This window comes from Sus scrofa, chromosome 7 (assembly GCF_000003025.6).
Source record: "Sus scrofa isolate TJ Tabasco breed Duroc chromosome 7, Sscrofa11.1, whole genome shotgun sequence".
Lineage (NCBI taxonomy): Eukaryota > Metazoa > Chordata > Mammalia > Artiodactyla > Suidae > Sus > Sus scrofa.
In genome coordinates, this window is record NC_010449.5 from 18,337,948 (window position 1) to 18,362,238 (window position 24,291).

At 37.7% G+C, this 24,291-nt stretch overlaps 2 long non-coding RNA genes across 4 annotated transcripts in view; one reads left to right on the top strand and one right to left on the bottom strand.

Moving 5' to 3' along the window:
• LOC106504343 overlaps window positions 1-24,291 on the bottom strand; it is a 699,971-nt gene that overhangs the window by 102,950 nt on the left and 572,730 nt on the right. The gene's annotated exons all lie outside the window — the stretch shown is intronic.
• Window positions 1-24,291, top strand: part of LOC102161961 — a 36,385-nt gene that overhangs the window by 9,330 nt on the left and 2,764 nt on the right. Inside the window, exons 5-6 of one of the 2 annotated variants that reach the window (XR_002346096.1) lie at window positions 1,088-1,164; window positions 13,667-13,823. This is a non-coding gene — a long non-coding RNA (uncharacterized LOC102161961). The remainder of the gene's footprint in view (window positions 1-1,087; window positions 1,165-13,666; window positions 13,824-24,291) is intronic. The other variant, XR_002346097.1, reaches the window with a different exon arrangement.

A 24,291-nucleotide genomic window follows, 5' to 3' on the forward strand; every position in this document is an offset into this window, starting at 1 on the left:
GATTTGTTTTTAAATATTTTAGGGAGAGTTAAAAGTCCAGATTGGTTTTCACTTCAGCCAAGTCAGTAGGCTATATTTACTCCAAATGCTCATGCATGATTTCAAGGCATAATGGATATTGCAGAGATTTTTTAGTCCTCCTCCAAAAAAACTGGAACCCCCACTGGGATGGGGATAGCAGATGTGTAGTCCTGACATGAGGGACTGTGCTGTATTTCTGGATTAGGTGTTCATTAAAGGAAGTAGTGTAGATGAGCTGTATACTCAGGATTTGCCACTAATGCTTTCCAGACCCACAGGAATCTTGTCCACTTGTTTTTCTCCACTAAACCTAAGAGATCTTAAAAACAGTCCTGAGATGTCTGAGATCAGTTCTGAATCTCATCAATGCAGAGATTTTTTGTCATTTAATTTTCTAACTGACTTGAAGCAGAAGAATGGCCTCACAAGACCCTGTTGGAACATCTTGTAATGTGCGTTCATTTGCCCTGAACAGATGTTATCCAGAAGCTGGCTGCAAGCACCCCAGAGCAGGGTTCAGCATTACCCCCACTCCCACGCCATCTTAGTGACACTGTACTGTAACAGGCCAGCAAGGACTCAGAGCCCAGGGGCAAATCATTTAATGCCTCCATGTCTCTGTTGCTCCCTGCCTTGTAAAAGTAGAGAGATGATGGCTGACATGTCTTACAGAACTCTTGTGACAAATGGATAATAAAAATCCAAGCAAAAGCACTCTATAAATACAAAATAGTACTATATGAAGCATGCTATGACATGATGATATGGTCTAAGGGGCTTAAATTAAATGCTCTCAGGATAATTAGTGGATTTTGGCAATGTCCTCAGTGTCATTAAGATCTGAGTAACTATGTCTTCAAGAAATATATTCTGTGGCTGATTCAGGTGCAAGACACTTGCAGCTTATCAGGAGCCACCTGATCACTTTTTCTGTGGCAGGATGATTGTCGTTTGATGGGGTTAGGTTGCATGGTGCTGGACCAATGCAGTCACACTGATAGATTTGGGTCCTGATATCCTTTCACTCTGTTCACTTGACTTCCTCTCAATTCTGTTTTGTGAATAGTGACACTTTGGATTTACCTATTAGAGAAGACTATTGGCTCTCAACCAGAATGTTTTCTAAACTCTTCCATATACAAGGTAAGTCTTGGGTGACTTGCTTAAGTGCCTCCCCAACCCCCCATAAGCAAGGCCAGATTTAATGACTGAAGATATCAGAAAAATTTCTATCAAGGAAGCAGAATGGAGTTGAGAGTCTACAATCATACTTGATTTTATAACAGCTTAACCTTTTCTTATAAACACATTTTTTGATAACACATCTTTGCAAAATTGGAATTTACTTCATTCTGAAGGGTTGGAAGAGGATTAGGAAAATGGGAAAGAATTATTCTACAATAAGAGGAAATTGTTTGCAAAGTAGCCCAGTAGCATGGAAGGACATCAGAATTAGAATCCCTATTTTGACAACGATTAACTGTCCTAAATGGACAAGTGGCTTATCATTCTAATTCCACTGATAAGAAAAATGAGACCAAATATTAACATCTACCTGTGTATGAGGATTGAGATAAATTTCTGTCTCTTTTGAGCATTTTGAGGTCAGCACTGGATTAGGGTTGTTAAAAAAATTACATAGTCCTATCTAAATGTGTGATTAAAATTTTTCAGAGGTATATTTCATAGTATTTGCACTGAGATAAGAATGTATTTTATATAGATCCTTGATCATATTTTTCTTTCTCTTAAACTTGTTCTGCCTCATTTTCTCTGTAATAATAACTGTAATTATATCCATTTCTCATTACAAAGCTGCTCCTTTTTCTTTCTTGACATTATCCCCTCATTGACTAATAATGGTGAAACTCTCCTTGAGATTATTTATACCATTCAGGAGAGTGCAAAGGAATGTCATATACAGTCTGCTTTGTATGCATTATTCTAGTTTTCTTGCATACAAAATAAATTAGCCTTTGTAGTATAATCTAAGTCCCTCTTTATACACGTGTTAGCTTCTGAGGAACAAGTCAAAGCCACCCTAATTTTGACCAATGCTTCATCATCATCTGTACTTAAATATCTGGGGAAATTTTACCATTCCCTTTCTCTCTTTCCTCCCCTTAACCTTTCCAGTTACTACTAGAATACATTTTTAATCCCTTTTTCTTCTCATTCTGGAGTCCTCAGGAGAGATGCTAAAAGGAAAATATTCCATTTACAGTATAGCTTTTCATGGTTAAAATTAAAATTTTTCATTAAAGGAAGAAGTATAGAATATTATTCAGACTTCTAGGCCTTTGGAGAGTGAGTTTGTGAAAAAAGAAATGACTTTTATATTTGCTTATAGATAAATAACCATGTGTCTGTAATCAATAGAGATCCTCTCTTATGTAATTTGTCTTTTTTTTTTATGCATAGCCTGTGAAAGATGATCTTGTGTTTCCTGACACATTTTCAAGTAAATGATTTTATAAGAATGCTCCTGTATTCCTCCATTCTTTTATCAAATTGCACATCAGTTTGGCATTTCTCTCTTATATTTTAACCTTTCCTTTATTTGAAGTAATTGTCTAGTTCATGTAAAAATATTTACTTTGGTTGTTTTAATTACTTCAATGGGAAAGAAACTCTAATGTACAATGATCTTTTTATATATCCCTTACAAACTCAAAATCACTCCAGTGCTATGAAAACTTTCCTCTACCTAGCTCACATCCCTTCCCCACTCTATGCCACGGTCCTCTAGCTTACTAAATGTACTTATATCACAGCATTCCTTTTTAGCCTATATTGTAACTATGTCTTTCTAATCTGCTTTCCATTGTAACCATGAATTCTTTGAGGATACAATATCTTATTTTATCAACTCTATTTCTAGCATATAAGCTATAATTAGTTCCATAAATATTATTGTATAAATACCAGTATTAAAGTATACATACCAGTTAATTTTTAGTTATACTCAAAGATAAAAGTTTTATTTAATGCTACCATTGTATTTACTCAATCTCATTTATTTTTCATTTATTTGTAAATAAGTTTATCAACAAAAGAAGTGACAAAAAACGAGTCCTTCCTTAGACTAAGACCCACAGTTTAGAATCAGTTTCACTGTATAGTTTTTTTTTATTCAAAACATTTGTTCCTGTGTTATTTAATAGTCTTCCCAAAGGAATCTATGAATTAAATATTGATTTATCGAATTTCTATTTATTCATCTTTAAGATACTCTTTAAATCCCAGGAACTAATCTTGGTGAAAATTAATTAATTACATCCAAAACATTATAAAAGCCTACCGCTTGAAGCACCTTCAATTTCATCTAACTTTTTTAAAAATTGCTGATAAAACTTATTTGGGTTGATCAATGCTAACACACACAGGAAATATAGGTAGAACATTAGTTTACTTCATTCACTCTAAAGAGAAGATGCGGAAATAAACTGGAAGATGTAGAAATAGACTGGAACACATCTGAATTCTCAGAACTGAGTTCATGTTTACAAGCCTGAGAAGGCTGAACCACAGTGTGATTTAGTGATTTTATATTAATCTAGATAACAATTAAATCTCCTGAGTCACTTATCATACTGAAAGTTTATTTCTGGTTCACAATAATCAGATGCATTTGGCAGAGGTTTTCTCCATTTCAGGATCTGATCCAACATCTATCCTCCAGCATGGATATGACAGTGAAAACAAACTGTATAGATGGTCTACCAGCTATTAATCACCTTGGACCAAGATTATAAATATCATTTTTGGGTCCCTGTATTTGGCTAAAATTAGTCATATAGGCCTGCCAGGTTTTACTCTAGCCAGTCTCTACCAAGTTATCAATTCTGGTCACAACACATAGTAAGTGCATCATTTTCCTGTGTACTTAAAAGACAGACCTCTCTTCAAAGAGCCAACACAAATACCCACCCAGTCTCTTCATCTGGTTCAAAAAGCAGGGTCACTAAGTGTGCCCAGCAAGGAGAAAGGGACCAGAACTGGGAATTCATAGTAATCTTTACCATAGTTTGTTTTGATCATGTATTCTACACTGAATGCGTTCCATGATCAAAACACTGTATTAGGTAGCAAATCAACATTTTATACATAGAAATTCAATTATCGGGGAGAGGACAAGATGGCGGAGGAGTAGGGGGACATGCTCGCCCTCTCCCACAAACACAACAAAAAAAACACATCTACAGAATAAATGACTCGCACAGAACAGCAATCAATCGCTGGCAGAGGAACCTAAACTCCAATAACGGCAAGAAGTTCGTGACATTACTGGGCAGAACGGGAGAAAAGAGGAGAGTGAGAGAAGGTGAATCCGAGCGGGACGGGCGCTCCCGAAAGGGAACTGCGGAGGAGAAAGGGATCCCGCACCCTGGAAAGTCACCTACCGGGGGAAAGATCAAACAAACCAGAGGAATCTCCAGATGCAGAGAAGAGTGTAGCAGTAAGTTAGAGTACGGAAAAGCCAATCAAGAACCCAACGGACCATCTGAACTATGGGCACAGTCACCAAAAATTGAGACTCCTGGGTGGGGGCTGGGCACCGAGACCTCGGCTCCATAGGTTAGTCCCCGGGAAAGGGACGGGGGACGACTGGATGGGGGCTGGGCACCGAGATCTTGGTTCCAGAGGTTAGACCCTGAGAACAGGCTGTGGGGGCCGGGTGGAGCGAAAACTGCTTGGGAGGTCTAGAAACCATTTGATGGGGCAGAGACTGCCTGGGAGACTAGAAAACAAAGCTGTCGCAGAGGAAGGGAACAATACTCCAGGGGCAGGGAAGTGGAAAGCCGCATCAGAGGGAACCTGGGAGAAGAGCCTGGTCTGCGCCCCTGCTGGGGAGGGGAGAGAAGAAGGGGTGGGTCCCCATAGAATACCGCCCACGCCACAGCAAGCTTACAGGCCCACTAGCTAGCAGAAAGCTGTGCTTCCCAGTGCATCCCCTACCCCCACCCCCGCCACCCCTACGCTCTCACTGGACCTGGGGCTGCCTGCCATCCAGGAGGGCTGGCCTCAACAATTGCCTGAAGCCTACCACCACAGGGGCTCTCCCTGCACAGGTCTGCTTGCCCTTTGGAGGGGCTACACTTCCGCAGAGCAGCACCAAACACCACCAGCTCCCGAGAAAAGGCCTGCAGCCCAGAAAAGCTAGAACAAGCCTAGCCAGGCTGTGAATAGATCGGCCTAATTCTCCGACGGTTTTTCTGAGTCGGGTTGCCCCGGGGAGGAGCCTCTTGAGTTTCCAACGGCCCTGCTACCCGCCCAAGCCCCCAGGGGATGCTCTAGTGGACCAGCTGCATAGGACTGCCAGCTCCAGGCAAGACCCCCTGCAGCCCAGAAAAGCTGCAACAAGCCTGGCCGAATCGGGAAAAGATCTCAGACGGTCTTTCTGAATCGGGCTGCCCTGGGGAGGAGCCTCTTGGGTTTCCAATGGCCCTGCTACCCTCCCAAGCCCCCAGGGGGTGCCCTAGTGGATCAGCTGCATAGGACTGCCACCGCCAGGCAGGACCCCCTGCAGCCCAGAAAAGCTGCAACAAGCCTGGCTGAGTCTGGAAAGATCTCAGACGATTTTTCTGAGTCAGGCTGCCCTGGGGAGGAGCGTCTTGGGTCTCCAATGGCCCTGCTACCCGCCCAAGCCACAGGGGGTGCTGAGATCTAGTGGACCAGCTGCATAGTACTGCCAGCTCCAGGCAGGACCCCCTGCAGCCCAGAAAAGCTGCAACAAGCCTGGCCGAGTCGGGAAAAGATCTCAGATGGTCTTTCTGAGTCGGGCCGCCCTGGGGAGGAGCCTCTTGGGTTTCCAGTGGCCCTGCTACCCACCCAAGCCCCCAGGGGGTGCCCCACTCCCACGGAATAGCTGCTCAGCACCACCAGTCCCCTGGAAGAGCCCCTGCAGCCCAGAAAAGCTGCAACAAGCTCGGCCAGACTGTGAAAAGATCTGCCTACATTCTCAGGCTGTCCTTCTGAATTGGGCTGCCCTAGGGAAGAGCCTCTTAGGTTCTCAGTGACCCAGATAGCTGCTCCAGCCCCCAGGGGGTGCTGCACTCCTGAGGAAGAGCTCCCAACACCACCAATCCCCTGCAAGAACCCCACAGCCTAAAACCACCAGAGCAAGCTCTGCATGACCAAGTGAAATCTGCTACCATCGTGGTGTGGACCTCCCAGTCCTGTGTGCCCTCAGGAAGCCCTCCTTTGCTTCAAAGAAACACTGTTAGCCCCATCAACACTCCAGAAAAGCCACACTGCCTCAAAAAAGATTGACCAACAACGCCAGCCCTCAGGAAATATTCCACGGCAGTGACAAGGCAAACACTGCCCGATAACGGAGAGTACAACTCCCTCAGGAGAAAGAAAACAACAAGCAAGATGAAGAAGCTGAGAAACCACCCCCAGTCAAACCAACAGGAGAACTCACCTATAACAGTCAACAATGAAACAGATCTCTGCAGTCAGACAGACCTGGAGTTCAAAAGAGAAATAGTGAAAATACTGAAAGAATTAAGAGAAGATATGAACAGTAATGCAGATACCCTCAGAAAGGAACTAGAAAATATAAGGAGGAGCCAAGAAAAACTAGAACATTCATTTGCAGAGATGCAAACTGAACTAGGGGCAGTAAAAACCAGAATGAATAATGCAGAAGAACAAATCAGTGATATGGAAGATAGAATAATGGAAATCACTCAATCTGGTCAACAGACAGAAAACCGAATCAAAAAACTGGAAAGCAATATAAGAGACCTATGGGATAATATAAAGCGGGCCAATCTACGCATAATAGGAATTACAGAAGGAGTAGAAAAAGATAAGGGGATGGAAAATATATTTGAAGAAATTAAAATCCCAAATCTAAAGGATACTGGGTTCAAGATACAAGAAGCACAGAGGGTCCCAAACAAACTGAACCCAAACAGACCCACACCAAGACACATCATAATAAAAATGGCAAAAGTTAGTGATAAAGAGAGGATCCTAAAGGCAGCAAGAGAAAAACAGAATGTTACCTACAAGGGAACCCCCATAAGAATATCAGCTGATTTCTCTACAGAAACACTACAGGCCAGGAGGGAATGGCAAGAGATATTTAAAGTGCTCAAAGGAAAAAATATGCAACCTAGAATACTCTATCCAGCAAGAATATCATTTAAAATAGAAGGGGAAATAAAAATTTTTCCCAACAAACAAAAACTTAAAAAATACAGCAACACAAAACCCAGGTTAAAGGAAATATTGAAAGGGCTTCTCTAAACCAAAAAGAAAGGAAGGAAAGGGAAGAAAAAAAGAAAAGAAAAAAAAAAGAAGAAGAAGAGGAAGAACTAGGACTGAGGAAACTGCAATCAGAGAGCAGTCACTCAAATAAGCCAGCATACAGATTTAATCATGAACATGCTTCAAACAAAATAAAATTAAAAAGAAAAAAATAAAAAAGAGTCATCCAAACCATAAAATGTGGGCAAGGGATGTTAGGAAGTAAATAACCCTTTTTGTTTGTATGTATGTTTCTCTTCTTAATTTTAATATAGTAATGAAGTGTTTGAACTTACAGGACCATCAGGCTAAAACACACAATTATGGGAAGGGGTTAGCATACTTAAAAAACAGGGCAACCACAAGCCAAAAGCAAATATTGAATTTGAAAAAAAAAAAAATACACTCAAGCAGATAATAACAGGAGACCATCCAACCAAAAAAAAAAAAAGAAAGAAAGGAAGAATGGAGAACCATAGAATCAACTGGAACACGAGGTTCAAATGGCAATAAATAATCATCTATCAATTATCACCTTAAATGTCAATGGACTGAATGCCCCAATCAAAAGACACAGAGTGGCTGAGTGGATAAAAAGGCAAAAACCTTCAATATGCTGCCTACAAGAAACTCACCTTAGGGCAAAAGATACATATAGATTGAAAGTGAAAGGGTGGGGAAAAATATTTCACGCCAATAGGCATGACAGAAAAGCAGGAGTCACAATGCTCATATCAGACAAAATAGACTTTAAAACAAAAGACATAAAGAAAGACAAAGAAGGACACTATTTAATGATTAAGGGATCCATCCAAGGAGAGGATGTTACTATCATCAACATATATGCCCCAAATATAGGAGCACCCAGATACATACAACAAATATTAACAGACATAAAGGGAGATATTGATGAGAATACAATCATAGTAGGAGACCTAAATACCCCCCTCACATCAATGGACAGATCCTCTAGACAGAAAACCAATAAAGCAACAGAGATCCTAAAGGAAACAATAGAAAAGTTAGACTTCATTGATATCTTCAGGACACTACATCCAAAAAAAGCAGAATACACATTCTTCTCAAATGCTCATGGAACATTCTCAAGAATCGACCACATATTGGGACACAAAGCGAATCTCAATAAATTTAGGAGCATAGAAATTATCTCAAGTATCTTCTCTGACCACAATGCCATGAAATTAGAAACCAACCATGGGAAAAGGAAAGAGAAAAAACCTACTACATGGAGACTAAACAACATGCTACTAAAAAACCAATGGGTCAATGAGGAAATCAAGAAGGAAATTAAAAAGTACCTTGAAACAAATGATAATGAAAACACAACCTCTCAAAATCTATGGGATGCTGCGAAAGCACTGCTCAGAGGGAAATTTATAGCAATCCAGGCCTTTCTCAAAAAAGAAGAAAGATCCCAAATTGACAACTTAACCCTCCACCTAAACGAATTAGAAAAAGAAGAACAAAAAAGTCCTAAAGTCAGCAGAAGGAAGGAAATTATAAAGATCAAAGAAGAAATCAATAAAATAGAGACTCAAAAAACAATAGAGAAAATTAATAAAACCAAGAGCTGGTTCTTTGAAAAGGTGAACAAAATTGACAAACCCCTGGCCAGACTCACTAAAAAGAGGAGAGAAAGAACCCAAATAACCAAAATTATAAATGAAAAAGGAGAAATCACAACGGATACAGCAGAAATACAAAAAACCATAAGAGAATACTATGAACAACTGTATGGCAACAAGACTGACAATCTGGAAGAAATGGACAATTTTCTAGAATCTTACAGCCTGCCAAAACTGAATCAAGCAGAAACAGACCAACTGAACAGACCGATCACTAGAAATGAAATTGAAGAGGTCATAAAATCACTCCCTACAAATAAAAGTCCAGGACCAGATGGCTTCACAGGTGAATTCTATCAAACATATAAAGAGGAATTGGTACCCAACCTCCTTAAACTCTTTCAAAAGATTGAAGAAGAAGGAGTACTCCCAAAGACATTCTATGATGTCACCATCACCATCATTCCAAAACCAGGCAGAGATACCACCCAAAAAGAAAACTATCGCCCAATATCATTGATGAATATAGATGCAAAAATTCTCAACAAAATCTTAGCCAACCGAATCCAACAACATATCAAAAAAATTATACACCATGACCAGGTTGGGTTCATCCCAGGTTCACAAGGATGGTTCAACATACGCAAATCAATCAGCATCATACACCACATTAATAAAAAAAAGTCAAAAATCATATGATCATCTCAATAGACGCAGAAAAAGCATTTGACAAAGTCCAACATCCATTCATGATCAAGACCCTCGCCAAAGTGGGTATAGAGGGAACATTCCTGAATATAATCAAAGCCATTTATGATAAACCCACAGCAAATATAATACTCAATGGGGAAAAACTGAAAGCCTTCTCACTCCAATCTGGAACAAGACAGGGATGCCCACTCTCACCACTGCTCTTCAACATAGTTTTGGAAGTCCTAGCCACAGCAATTAGACAAACAAAAGAAATAAAAGGCATCCATATAGGAAGAGAAGAGATCAAACTGTACCTGTATGCAGATGACATGATAGTATACATAGAAAACCCTAAGGACTCAACCCCAAAACTCCTTGAACTGATTAATAAATTCAGCAAAGTAGCAGGATATGAGATGAACATTCAGAAGTCAGTTGCATTTCTGTATACCAGCAATGAAACATTAGAAAAGGAATACAAAAATACGATACATTTTAAAATTGCACCTCACAAAATCAAATACCTCGGAATACACCTGACCAAGGAGGTAAAGGACCTATATGCCGAGAACTATAAAACTTTAATCAAAGAAATCAAAGAAGATGTAAAGAAATGGAAAGATATTCCATGTTCCTGGATTGGGAAAATCAATATTGTAAAAATGGCCATACTACCCAAAGCAATCTACAGATTCAATGCAATCCCTATCAAATTACCCATGACATTTTTCACAGAACTAGAACAAACAATCCAAACATTTATGTGGAACAACAAAAGACCCAGAATCGCCAAAGCAATCCTGAGAAACAAAAACCAAGCAGGAGGCAAAACTCTCCCAGACTTCAAGAAATACTACAAAGCCACAGTCATCAAAACAGTGTGGTACTGGTATCAAAACAGACAGACAGACCAATGGAACAGAATAGAGAATCCAGAAATAAACCCTGACACCTATGGTCAATTAATCTTTGACAAGGGAGGCAAGAACATAAAAGGGGAAAAAGAAAGTCTATTCAGCAAGCATTGCTGGGAAACCTGGACAGCAACATGCAAAGCAATGAAACTAGAACACACTCTCACACCATGCACAAAAATAAACTCAAAATGGCTGAAAGACTTAAATATACGACAGGACACCATCAAACTCCTAGAAGAAAACATAGGCAAAACACTCTCTGACATCAACATCATGAATATTTTCTCAGGTCAGTCTCCCAAAGCAATAGCAATTAGAGCAAAAATAAACCCATGGGACCTCATCAAACTGAAAAACTTTTGCACAGCAAAGGAAACCCAAAAGAAAACAAAAAGACAACTTACGGAATGGGAGAAAATAGTTTCAAATGATGCAACCGACAAGGGCTTAATCTCTAGAATATATAAGCAACTTATACAACCCAACAGAAAAAAAGCCAATCAATCAATGGAAAAATGGGCAAAAGACCTGAAGAGACATTTCTCCAAAGAAGATATACAGATGGCCAACAAACACATGAAAAAATGCTCAACATCGCTGATTATAAGACAAATGCAAATCAAAACTACCATGAGATACCACCTCACACCAGTCAGAATGGCCATCATTAATAAATCCACAAATAACAAGTGCTGGAGGGGCTGTGGAGAAAAGGGAACCCTCCTGCACTGTTGGTGGGAATGTAAACTGGTACAGCCACTATGGAGAACAGTTTGGAGATACCTTAGAAATCTATATATAGAACTTCTATATGACCCTGCAATCCCACTCCTGGGCATCTATCCGGACAAAACTCTACTTAAAAGAGACACATGCACCCGCATGTTCATTGCAGCACTACTCACAATAGCCAGGACATGGAAACAACCCAAATGTCCATCAACAGATGACTGGATTCGGAAGAAGTGGTATATATACACAATGGAATACTACTCAGCCATAAAAAGGAATGACATAATGCCATTTGCAGCAACATGGATGGAACTAGAGAATCTCATCCTGAGTGAAATGAGCCAGAAAGACAAAGACAAATACCACATGATATCACTTATAACTGGAATCTAATATCCAGCACAAATGAACATCTCCTCAGCAAAGAAAATAATGGACTTGGAGAAGAGACTTGTGGTTGCCTGATGGGAGGGGGAGGGAATGGGAGGGAGTGGGAGGGATCGGGAGCTTGGGCTTATCAGACACAACTTAGAATAGATTTACAAGGAGATCCTGCTGAATAGCATTGAGAACTTTGTCTAGACACTCATGTTGCAACAGAAGAAAGGGTGGGGGAAAAATGTAATTGTAATGTATACATGTAAGGATAACCTGACCCCCTGCTGTACAGTGGAAAAAAAAATTTATAAAGAAAAAAAAAGAAATTCAATTATCTGTAGAGGCTCAAAACAAAGAAGAAACAAAACTAACCATGGCATTACTTTTTAAATCAGTTCTCATAAGACATGTCAGTATTGTTGGTTCACACCCTTAGAAGGACTAGATATAGCCAATCAAGATTTAATATTTGTTGTTAGGACCTTTGGCTTGCTGAAATGTTTTTTTTTAATAAAAAATAAGTGTGCATTTTTGAGAATTTAGAAAAGTATAAGGTCATTTCACTAGCCATGAAATGATCCCTGTCTCTCCCCATTCAAGGGCTGATGTCCAAAATATGAGAATGGAAGATGCACAATTAAAATTCATACCTTTTAAAGGGAGGCTTTGAAAAAATAAAATTAGCCTAAAGATAGTATGCTACATGATTTTGCTTCCATTCTCTATCCATTGGATCCTCATAATATCTGTATAAAATCACAGGCTACAAAATGTATCTAAAGATGGCCCTCCAGCCATGCTTGTTTAAGGTTTATCTCCTCTGAGCTCTTTGAAAGTGAGTAACATGGTTAACAACGGGGCATTTCCAAGCTTACATTGGACTGAAACTTCGGCTCAAATCAATTAGCAAAATTAGCTATATAATGATTATAGGGCCATTTGACACCTCTTTAGGAAAACAATTGCTATCAGCCCAAATCCACCACTCAGAACTTCTCTGAGAATAACTCAATCTGAGTTTTTAGTCTAATATTTGGTTATTTAAGGCACATACCATTTATTTATCTAGCTTTCTAGGGCACACCTGTGGCATATTGAGGTTTCCAGGCTAGAGCTGGAATCTGAGCTACAGCTGCTGGTCTACACCACAGCTCATGACAACACTGGATCCCCAAACAACTGACAGAGGCCAGGGATCGAACCTGTATCCTCATGGATACTAGTCAGATTCACTTCTGCTGCACCAAACAGGAACTCCACAAAGTATATTTTTAAATGTAAAAAAGTTTCCAGTATTAACTTGAGAAACTGCTTAGTTAGCTCAGGTGACTACAGTGGCCTTTTATATAACCCAGGAAAATTTGTTTTCTGTCACTGCCTTTATTTACATGGAAAAAGGAATTCTTATAGAATAATTTTTAATTTTTGTAGCATAATTGGGAAAACATACACAGGGCCTAATTTCCAAGAGCACTTTGAAAATGAAAATAATTTAGTAATTTATGCTTTGTCTCATTCTACAGGAAAAAAATTATCAAATAAAAATGGGTATGGAAAAGGTTATGCCAGAAACATTCTGAATAAATATTCAGGATGAAAAAGATGGGAAAATGAGGATAAAAGTAAAATATGATATGCCCAGGGATTATGTTACTGGACCATCACAGCCTCCAATTTGTACCTATTCTTTGAAGCCAGAAAAAGAAATAAACATATTCAGTTAGTGCATATAAATAAATTAATTCAGAAAGAAAGAAAGAAAGAGGGAAATAAAGGAAAAAGAAAACCAGTTTTCTCAGTCTTCAAGTATTTTCTGGAACTGACAACTGGAAAAAATTTCTCCCATGCATGTACATGCAGAAGGATTGGATTAAGGGATTTTGACACTTCTTGGTAATAAATGTGATGTTAAGTTTTCTATGACTTCTTCTTTTCATGTTTCATGATTATCGTTGTAATGTCTTATGATGCCCTGTAATCCATTTATTTAACACCCATTGGTTGCATATACAATTAGGGATTGGTGTTAAGGGAGAAATGGTGAATGACACACTGTCCCTGCCCTTATGATGTTCACAGCCTAGTAGAAATACAGGCAACTAAGTCCCTATGATGGAAGCATCCAGTCAAAGAGTGCAAAGGAAAAGAGTGGTGATGGGACGTATCTTCTAAGCTTTGGCGCAAAACCTGAAAAGGCTCTGAGGAGAGAAAGTCAAGGCCATTCTAGGAACTGCAGGTATGCACACTGCATGGTGGTGGTTAGGGGTGTAGGCATGGAGAACGGACAGAGATAAGACTGGAATGTGAGCATGTAATGAGATTATGAAAGCTCTTATAAATTCTGAGGAATCTGGCCTTTTCTTGAGGACAGTGAGCCAAAGTGAAATTTAATGAAAGTAATTCTTTGACTTATAAGAAATAAAAATAAAATGAAAAACAAAACAAATCAAAAAGACATCACCACCACAACACTGAGCTTCTGCCATGCCTTTTAATAAAAGAAAATGCTTATAGGAGTTCTCTGTTGTGGCTCAGCAGGTAAAGAACCTGACTAGTATCCATGAGGATGAGGGTTCAATCCCTGGCCTCACTCGTGGGTGAAGGATCTGGTGTTGCCGTGAGCTGTGATGTAGGTTGTAGATGCCCCTAGGATCTGGCATTGCCATGACTGGCGTAGGCTGGCAGCTACAGCTCCAATTGGATCTCTAGACTGGGAACTTCCATATGTTGCAGATGTGACCCTAAAAAGGGAGAGAGAGAGACAGAAATGCTTATAAAGTGCCAGTGGTGCAGGGAAATTAAATGCACATTTCATGTAATGACATGTCCTTAAATGAGCAGTTGGTTCTTACTCCAGGATAGACTGGATTGCAAGGGACACAGCCAGGTCCCTTGCAGTCTTGAGTCTCTTACAGCAGATACACACTCTACCTTCCTAGCACAGGTCACATGTTCAGGGATGGTTGCTCATATCGGCAACAGCAGTAAAAATGCACCATGGTCGAGGAGCATCTCTTTCTCTTCATGACTTATGGTGATGTCAGATGCTTCATGTCTTCTGCCTTCCAGTGCATGAAGATGGTTCTCTGCTATTAAACTTAAAACAACAGCTTTACAAATTCTCCACAAGTTCTTTGTCATTGCTACATCCTCAAAGAACTAAGGAGAGAACTTTGCCCTCCTTAGAAGATGTGGACTTAGAAACTTCTCTGAGTGTCAAGAGAAAGGGAAAACGTATTCCTTCTAAATGTAAGTCTTTGCCTTTTCCAACAAAGCACCCAGGTCTCCTTGACGTGGCAACAGCATCCTTGCCCAGATATATCCGCCCACAAGAGACTTCTCTTTTGGAGAGCTGGAATTTAATTTCTTTACCTAATGAAAAATTAAAATACTTAAGTAATAACATCCAGTAAAGTTGACTGCTATCTGATACTGCTCAGAAATAGGGCAATTATGCTTCACCTCAGGTGGCTGATAAAGCCACTTGCAATTTCAGGCATTATCTAACAATATCCTTGCCTGTATCTAAATGCACTGTTATGATCATTAACCATAAAGAGAATGGGGTGTGTGTATGGAGGAAAAAGTTTTAATTATGCAATTTAATGATATAACAGCACAGCCTTGCTACTGCCATTTCTACAAATTCATACCTAGTAACAAACATGCTGCACATCCATAGTTGGTACCTCTCTGCATGGATTCTAATTTAAAGTCTGAAAAACCTTATAATTATCACTTCAAGAGGGCTTTGGAGTACAACTGCTATCAAGATGTATTAAAATGAAAGTAAAAGCATACTAAGGGGCCAGAGCGAGGATTGTAAAGTGTTGGGCAATGGAACTGCATCGGGGATTTCAGTACTTGAATTATTCACTGATTACCTATTTTGGTAGCTTTCTTTTATAGACACTGTTACTGAAAACATCTTAACTTCTTTTTTGGCTGATAGAGTTTGGAGAAGGAGTCATCTTTAATAAGGTGGTTATGGGTATTAAAGAGAACAGGAAATCGTGTAGAAGCACTTAATGTTGAAACCAGTAAACATGGTTTAAACCCTCCCACAATCCCCTCAAGGACCTTGTAAATCATCAGATTTGACAATATCTCTCCAGGACAAAGGATTTTTGAATACACACTGTCCCACAGATATGCAAAATTAAGCTATTTGGCTCATGTAGAATAATTGCAAGCAACAAAGCCATTCATGTTCATCTTAGAAAAGGCAAACGTAGAAGATGTCATTTTACTCCACCGTCTGACAAATATGTCAAAGAGAAATTGGGATTTGATTTATTGGTCTTTGTTGCTCCAGTGGGCAAACTGCCTCCAAGAGGTAAAAAATACCAAAGAAGTAAGTTTTCCCTCAACATAAGATTTTTATTTTTTAACTTGAGTCTGTGATAACCATTTTTCATAAAAATTTTAGAAAAAAGTTTTCTGTGCTGGGGAGGAAGTTCATAGAACACCTGTAAGGCCCCTTATAATTCTATAGAGTTCACATTGCCTGGAATGGCCAGGGGACAAAGGGAAGGGGTAGTGTTCAAAGTCTACTGCCAGGCTTAAGTCTATTTCATTGCAATAGATGGGTCTTTGAAGGATAGTAAACCTGACTTTCTCCTCTGTATGGCTGCTCCCTCCTCCCACTACACACCCTACTAATGGTTTCCAATGGCAGAAGTCCAAGATAGAGTAATCCTGTTTGTTTGATGACTAAACATCCTTTTATGCCTGAAGGATCAACTCTAACAGTCAAACAAACTGAATTAGTGCCTAATGCTGAAACCAGAGCACTCTCTGGACTTTAAAGAGTGGCCCAAATCACCAATATTCCCAGCTTGATTGGTGTCTCCTCAGAGGAGAAATCACTTTGTTTGATTTTAGTTCATTATGACAAACTTTTGGGGATATAATTGACCAAAAGGGCACTGAATTTAAAATGCATGTTGAGGTTCTTGGGTAGCACAAATCCTAAGAAAGAGTGTACACAGAGACCACGAACTGACATATGTTTCTGGCTTCCTGCAAGCAAATGTTTTGATTTGACTTGATTTGCATTTGGGGTAAGTGAAGTTGAAAAACAGATGAAAGTGTAAGTTGTTTGGGAAAAAAAAGGAAATAAGTCTGATGTGATTTTACCTAGTGTAAATTAGCTCTTTAGGGAGAATAATTTAGTGTTATTTGTCTCGCTCATAACCTAGCTAGAGCTTACAGTGGCCAAGATAATGTAATTTCATGAAATCTCCCTTACACTACGAGAAAACCTTTCATTTGTTCAGATTGCTGTCCCTCACTATAGAGACGAGATAACCTTCTCTCAGGAAAAGTGACACTGCAGGGAAGGCTTGACCTTAAAAGGGATTCTGTTGCTGCTATTTATTACGACTCATTGGTTATCTGTAGGTCTAGTAGATGAAATCAAAATATGCACCAAAATTAAAGGAGAGAGGATAAGAGGAAGCCAACGACAGATAATTTACGCTTCATAATGTGGTTTTGGGCCACCCTTTTTATGACATAATCCTAATATAGAGATTACTTATTTATAAAGTGGCAACATGTTGAATAGTATCCCTTTCCTTACTCTTAGGTGTTTTGCAGATTCCAGTAACTCTAACTTTAACTGACATTTTGAATAATGAAGACCATGTAGACAGGAATAATATCATGATGATTATTAGCATAATCAAACCAATATTCAAGGAAGATTTGTGTTTTGGATATCAGACTTTAATTATTATTCTCCTTAATATGGATACACCAATGTGTAGAAGAGTATCCTACATCATTTCTTGCTGCAGACTCAGCACTTCATCACGATTAGCAATGGTGAAACTCCAACTGACTCTGTCCTAAATTAATCTGAAATTCTTATTGAAATGGAAAACAGTGCTTAATAGTCCTCTTCTGATTCTCTTGACAAGAGTACAGCATGACGGGAAGCCCTGTTTTCATCACAGTAGCTCTCAATGTTACATCCTAACAATGTTATGTCACGTATTATGTTTGGAATATATTTTCTTTCAATAACCTCAACTCTCACTCTGTGGTGAACCAACATAGTATCCAAAACAAAGCAGTTCTGTTTTTTGTTTGTCTCCCTGTGTCTGCATAATTTGTTTATTTTTAAAAAAGAGGCAGGTAAAAAATTAAATCAGAATAATTTGTCTATAAGCATCACATTCACCCATAATATATGGATTCTTAAATTCCAACCCAACATTTGTCTTTAATTAAGAAGAAAGAATACATATGTTATATTACCAGATCAAGTTAATCTTTCCATTTTTTCTTTGTTGCTATTGTTTTTGGTTTGTTCTCAGCTGGGCCTGTGGCATGTGGAAGTTCCCAAGCCAGGAGATCCAGCCACAGCAGTGGTAACACTGGATCCTTAACCCTCTGTGCCACAAGAGAACTCCAATCTTTCTGTTTTTAATTTATCCCCATCCACTTTGGAGTAAATGTTATTCTATATTCATCTGATATCAAATTAATTGCACAAATCTGAAGACTTACTAAAAATTCTTTGACTTGGGAGAGTGAGATAGGGAAGTCATAGAATGATGGAAGGCAAGAAAAGGAGTGAAATTCTGATCAATACTTTTGTCTCTTTAAACTACCAAATATTTATTCTAAGTACCTAGGATTGTTAAACAATTATGAATATCATTTGATTATCACCACTTGTAATAGAAGCCAAACTCTGAATTACATCAATCCCTTTTCAATTTATATATTTTCTTTATTATCTTACAGACAGCTTGAGCACAGATGGGTGTGTCTGGTTGAAAAAGATCATTTGTCCACTCAGATTCGAGAGTTAATGGAAGCATAGGCTACTAGTTGCCTTGATTTTAAAAAGTTTTTTCTAATAACTTTTAAAATAACCTTATTCTAAAAATGAATCTGTTAAGTTCATGTTAATTTTAACCATCAGTTGAAATTCCGATATCAAGTTTTCAATAAGTGATTCCTCACATTCTTTATGCAACCTGCAATGCCAGTTAAATTTTGGTTGTTGCAAAATTCTGTGTATTTGGACACCAGAAATGTCCTCAAATCTTTCAGATGATCAACCAAAACAGGACAGGATTTTTAAATTATGACCTGACATTTCAAATATAATACAGTAACACTATAATCCTAGTCAAATAATCATTAATCATACATATTGAATATAAACAAAGAATTTTAGAAATTTAAGAACACCTCTAGCAAAAACATCACACCCAAGTCATAATCTATTTGTTTTCAGAGACTTAAGAATAAAATCGTTTCTCTTCCTTACCTAAGATGGCTAAATACAGTTGGGAGTAAAAATATATTCAAGCTTGTTCACTAAGTAAAATAACAATCTTACTCTGAAAAGTCCCATACTTTGCTTTAAGAAGTTTTCTGATAAAAAAAATCAACCAGGTGAATGGGTCAAACTGTTGCCTGGACTCTGAAGGAATATGTCATAGTAAAGAAAGGATGGCCTGATTTGTTTCTTTTCCTTAATCAGTTTGATTAACCTGAAGACAGGTGTTATTGCCAGCAGAAAATTTCTTAAACTAGATTCTCAAAATAGATACAGCTTAGTGTTTCGTTTGTTTTTATTGTTGTTTTGTTTTTTAAAAGAAGTACCCCCAGCAAGGGCAGACATTTTCACAGATTCCAACTCATGTGCTACATTACTGCACCCCATTTCCCTTCCTTCCAGGCCATACATCCTCATTTTCATTTCCTGAGACTACCTAAAGGGGAGAAGAGAGAAACAGAGGTTGAAAGAAAAAAAGTCATGTGCATAGATGGGCAGATGCTTGTGAGAAATACAGATTAAAAAGTACATGATTTGGGGAGTTCCAGCTGTGGTGCAGCAGAAACAAATCTGACTAGTATCCATGAGGGTGCAGGTTTGATTCCTAGCTTTGCTCAGAGGGTCAAGAAACTGGTGCTGCCATGAGCTATGGTGTAGGTTGCATACACTGCTTGGATCCCACGTTGCTGTGGCTGTGGCGTGGGCCTGGCAGCTAAACTCGGATTCAGCCCCTAGCCTGGGAACTTCCATATGCCCTGCACCTGTGGCCTTAAGAAAAGTCTATGAATTTTATTTTCCAGGGCAGGTCATGAAAGAGAGAGTGTACTTCTACTCAATAAATAGACCACAAGGCAGTCATGGTTTGTGAGGGAAACAGAAGAAATGGGGAAAGAAACTTTAGATGTTGTTTATACGGTGAAGAAATTCAAGAATGTTCTTTATTTTAAAATTACCTTTTTAACTATTGAATTATGTTTCTGGAATGTGATGCAGAGATTAAAATAATGGAATATCATTTGTTGGCATTACAATTGTAAAAGACCTGATAATGTCTATTTTTTACTAAATTCAAAGCTCATTTGTTAGATAGCACAGCTCTTATTTTTTAAAGGAATGGTTTGTATTGTATATTATAATTGCTTGGTTTTCTTTCATAATTTTATGTTTTGTTTTTTAATACCTTGAACAACATCTTATACATTATGTTAAATAATTGCATACTCCTTCACGTTTTAACTTTTTTATGAGAAAGTTAAAAATGGTATAGATGTCAGTGAGTCATCTTTATTGCTACTAAAAACTACAACAAAGCTTAACTCCATTCATTTGTATAAAATAAAAGATGAAGCCATTTCTTGTTTCTTTGGTCCTCATCCAAAGACTTTCTATCAGAAATATTTTTTTTAAAAAACTCACATACTACATCTTCTATCATTTTACAAAATTTATATCTGTTCAAATTAAATAAACAGGTATATATTGTATCTATCTAGTGTGTGTATGTATATATATATATATAAAACAATATTCTGGATACTGTTGTGGTTATAGGAAAAGTACATTTTCAGCAAGTACTATATCTTTTTCAAAAGTAGACCACTTAAAAGGAGAGGTTAGGTGATCCTTTGCATTTCATATAAGCTCTGTTAGTTGTGGTTTGTTACATGTGTCAAGACTATAAATTGCTTTGGAGTATTAATACATATATATATGGATATATTCATTTATATATTATAACTATAATATATATGTAGAGATCTATACTCATGTGTATATATCTTTATATGTGATAAATGTATTTTATATATAAAGATATATACCTGTATGTGTATATATATATATATACATATGACTTTAATGTAATATTGAAAAGTAACGCTTTTAAAAAGACTTTAAATTAAAAATTTGTAAGAATCTGCACTGTAAAACTGTTATTAGTTTAACAGGTGCTCATCTGCATAAATTGGATAAAACAAATGTCTTGATCTGACATGTTTATTTCATAGAAGCAGGTGTAATAATTGAGCTGTGCAAACTTAGAAGCTTAGAACCATTTGGTTTATTCTATTTACTTTCTGTCCTTTCCAGTTTGACACTGTCCTTCATCTAAATGAAAAGTTCTATTGTAATTATCTTCTTTTTAAGATATCTGGCATCTTAGAAGCATGCCTCACAAGAAAGTTTTTGATTACTATTTGTTTAAAATATCAGCACCTATATAAAGAGTATGCTCCATGATTGAAATGAATTAAGCCATAATTGTCCTTGTCTTTCATATTTTGGTAAAGCCATAGGATCAAACACCTTGGAGATTTCCTTAGACAATCGTTTATGTTTCCTTAGACAATAGTTTATGTTTCTCGGCATTTTAAGTATCTTAAGTGTGCAAAGAAGTATCTAAACCAAGTGCAAAGAAAATCAAGGGCAACTGAAGAAGTAAGCTAAGAAAACAATAAAAGTGAGTTTAAAGACACTTGAAATTGCCAATAAAAAGTGAAAATATCAGTCATCTATACTTTTGTGTAATGCTAAAATAAGTCAGTCTGTCACTAAGTGGATTGACAGTCAATTAAATTATTGAACATTAAGTGATCACTAGATCTTCGTAAATGTGGATATGTGATATTATGTAAACATGTAATATACTTTCCACTTAAATAGATTAGAGTTTGGCAATTATTCTTTGTATTGCTACACTTTCTACTAATTTCACTGCATTGAATGTAAAGTGCTTTAGTGCCATTCTTTAAGAGGGTCTCAGTTAAAAACTGTACTTATAAATTTATTTCAGAGGACTTTTAAAGTGGCTTTCAAACTACTGACAAACATCTTAGCTTTCTGTTCCTTCTCATCGCTACTCCCTGTCACCTGGATTAAACTTGTAAATTTATAACAGAACTGACAAAAAGTCATCACTCCAGTTTTTTTGTTTTCTTTTTAAGTACTCTATGAATGTATTAACTGGTATAAGTGAACTATGATTTTAAAATCCTATTTAGTCATTAGCTCTGTTTGATGCTGAATAATAATTTTAAGCAAATTTTGTACTTTTTAATCCACGATTTTTGCATTGAGTAAATAATTTGAAGAGGAATGAAAATTTATTTATGCACCATGAGGGTTAAACTATAAATGAAATAATAATAAGAGAATACTTGGCATTGATAGGATATTGACTGAATTAGTAAAAATGAACCTTTTTTAAAAAAATAACAGAACAAATTTCAAGACTATGTGTTCATAATGTCCATACAAATAGTTCTAGGGGAGTGTGAGTGTGTGAGAGAGGAGGGGGATAGAGAGAAGGCTAAACCATTTGTAGACCATATAAGGGGAATAGTTTAAAACTAAAATTTTCAAGAGTTCCCATCATGGCTTAGCAGAAATGAATCTACCATCCATGAGGACACAGTTTTGATTCCTGGCCTTCCTCAGTGGGTTAAGGATCTGGTGAGCTGTGGTGTGGGTTGCAGATAAAGCTCAGACCCCATGTTGCTGTGTGCTGTGGTGTAGAGCAGCAGCTACAGTTCCAATTTGACCCCTAGGCTGGAAACCTCTGTATGCCACAGATGCAGCCCTAAAAAGACGAAACAAACAAACAAAATCAACTAAAATTTTCATTTGTTCACCAGTGTTTTGATATACATGGTTATAAGCATGCATTTCTATTTTCTATGTTTACCTTTGATCAGTCCAGGTCCAGAAGATGAATCTGAAATTCATTTCAGTGTTTGGTTTCCTGGAAAAATGTCTCTGTCATCTCTGCCAGGCCACAGTGAATGTTCCCTAGGGATCATTATGCCTGTTATTGGCTGAATTGCACCCCTTCCTCCACATTCATAGGCTGAAGTATGAACTCCCAATATCTCAGAATGTGACTCTATTGGAGACAGATTTGGAGTTAGAATATTTACAGTGGTAATTAAATTAAATGAGGTCTCTAGGGTGAGTCCCAATCCAATATGACTAGTGTCTCTATAAGACAAGGAAATTAGGAAACAGATACACAGAGGGGAGAGACCTTATAAAGATGCAGGGAGGAGAAAATGGTTATTTCTAAGCCAACGAGAGAGGGCTCCAAAGTAACCCTGACTATACTTTGGTCTTTGGACTTCTAGCCTTCAGAATTTTGAGAAAACAAATTTCTATGGTTTAAGCCACCCTATCTGGTACTTTGTGATGGAAGCTTTAGCAAATTAATATAGTACCAATTCCAAATCTTAACCAAGGCAGGTGGACCTGGGCAGGAAAAGAAGAGTAGAATCTTTAAAAAATCATCCCTATGGCCTAAGTTTTTCTGAGAGTTAAGATATGAATAATTATTGTTCTTCTTCATTTATTTTATATCTTTCCTATGTACTATGCTGAAATGGTAAACCTAAGTAAGGATCTCTATTGCTTCTAAAGCATTCATCTACTTGAATGTTAAGGTCTTGGTATTGTCCATAGAGTTAGAAATGTCCTGATATTGATTACTCTGCACCACTGAAGCTTCAAAGGTTGGAATAATGTTTAATATAATGATTTCCCCACCCCAGCTCTACTATAATGCAGAAGAAATAGGAATACCTGCCATGAAATCAAAGGAAGGCATTGATTTATACTCTGGGAAGAATGAATTGAAAATTGAATAAAGACAAGAGAAAATAAAATTTCCTAGACCAAGAACAAATGGAAATTGATTTAATTTACAAAAAGAAATCACCTCTTTGAGTAGTCAAGCAAAGCATTAGGATCTTGCTGACTACCAGGAAAGGACAAATTAGAATTAGAAGAACCTATGAGTACGTAGCCTCTGAATTGACCATAGTACTTTTCTGGTAAATTTCCTATTTTACACAAAACATTATGTAACATTTCAGGGAATCACAATGTTTCCACCAGTAAAGTATAATGATATTAAAATATTTTCCTTGACTTTTAAAGAAAGATTAAATTATATTCTATCTTGCAGGCATGCAACCCATGTATTTTTGATAGTGGTACTTGAAACATAGGGGCATTTCCGCTGTCCATGGTTTTCCTAATAACTTTTGACTCCCTTTAAATAAATTTTATTTTTAGAGCCATGGATGTGAATCTTGAGACAGTGAGAGATGGGGAAAGGTCATAGACAGGGGATAGACTTCTTGCTAGAATAGAGCTGACCCCGAGCAACACTTTTAGATTGACAAGAAAGGGTCAGAGCAACCTGGCAGTCTACTGACTGTAAAAAAGTGATAACACGGGAGGCTAAAGAATAAATTTATATTTAAATTCTCTCTGTTCTGAAGAATTATGTGACAGAATTGGAAGGAAAGTATAGTACATAAAAATCCTGATGACTTGAACTTTTAAAATCTCATCTTGAAGAAAAATGGCAAAAGAAACTCTATGGGACTTAGCATAGCACCAAATGTATGGA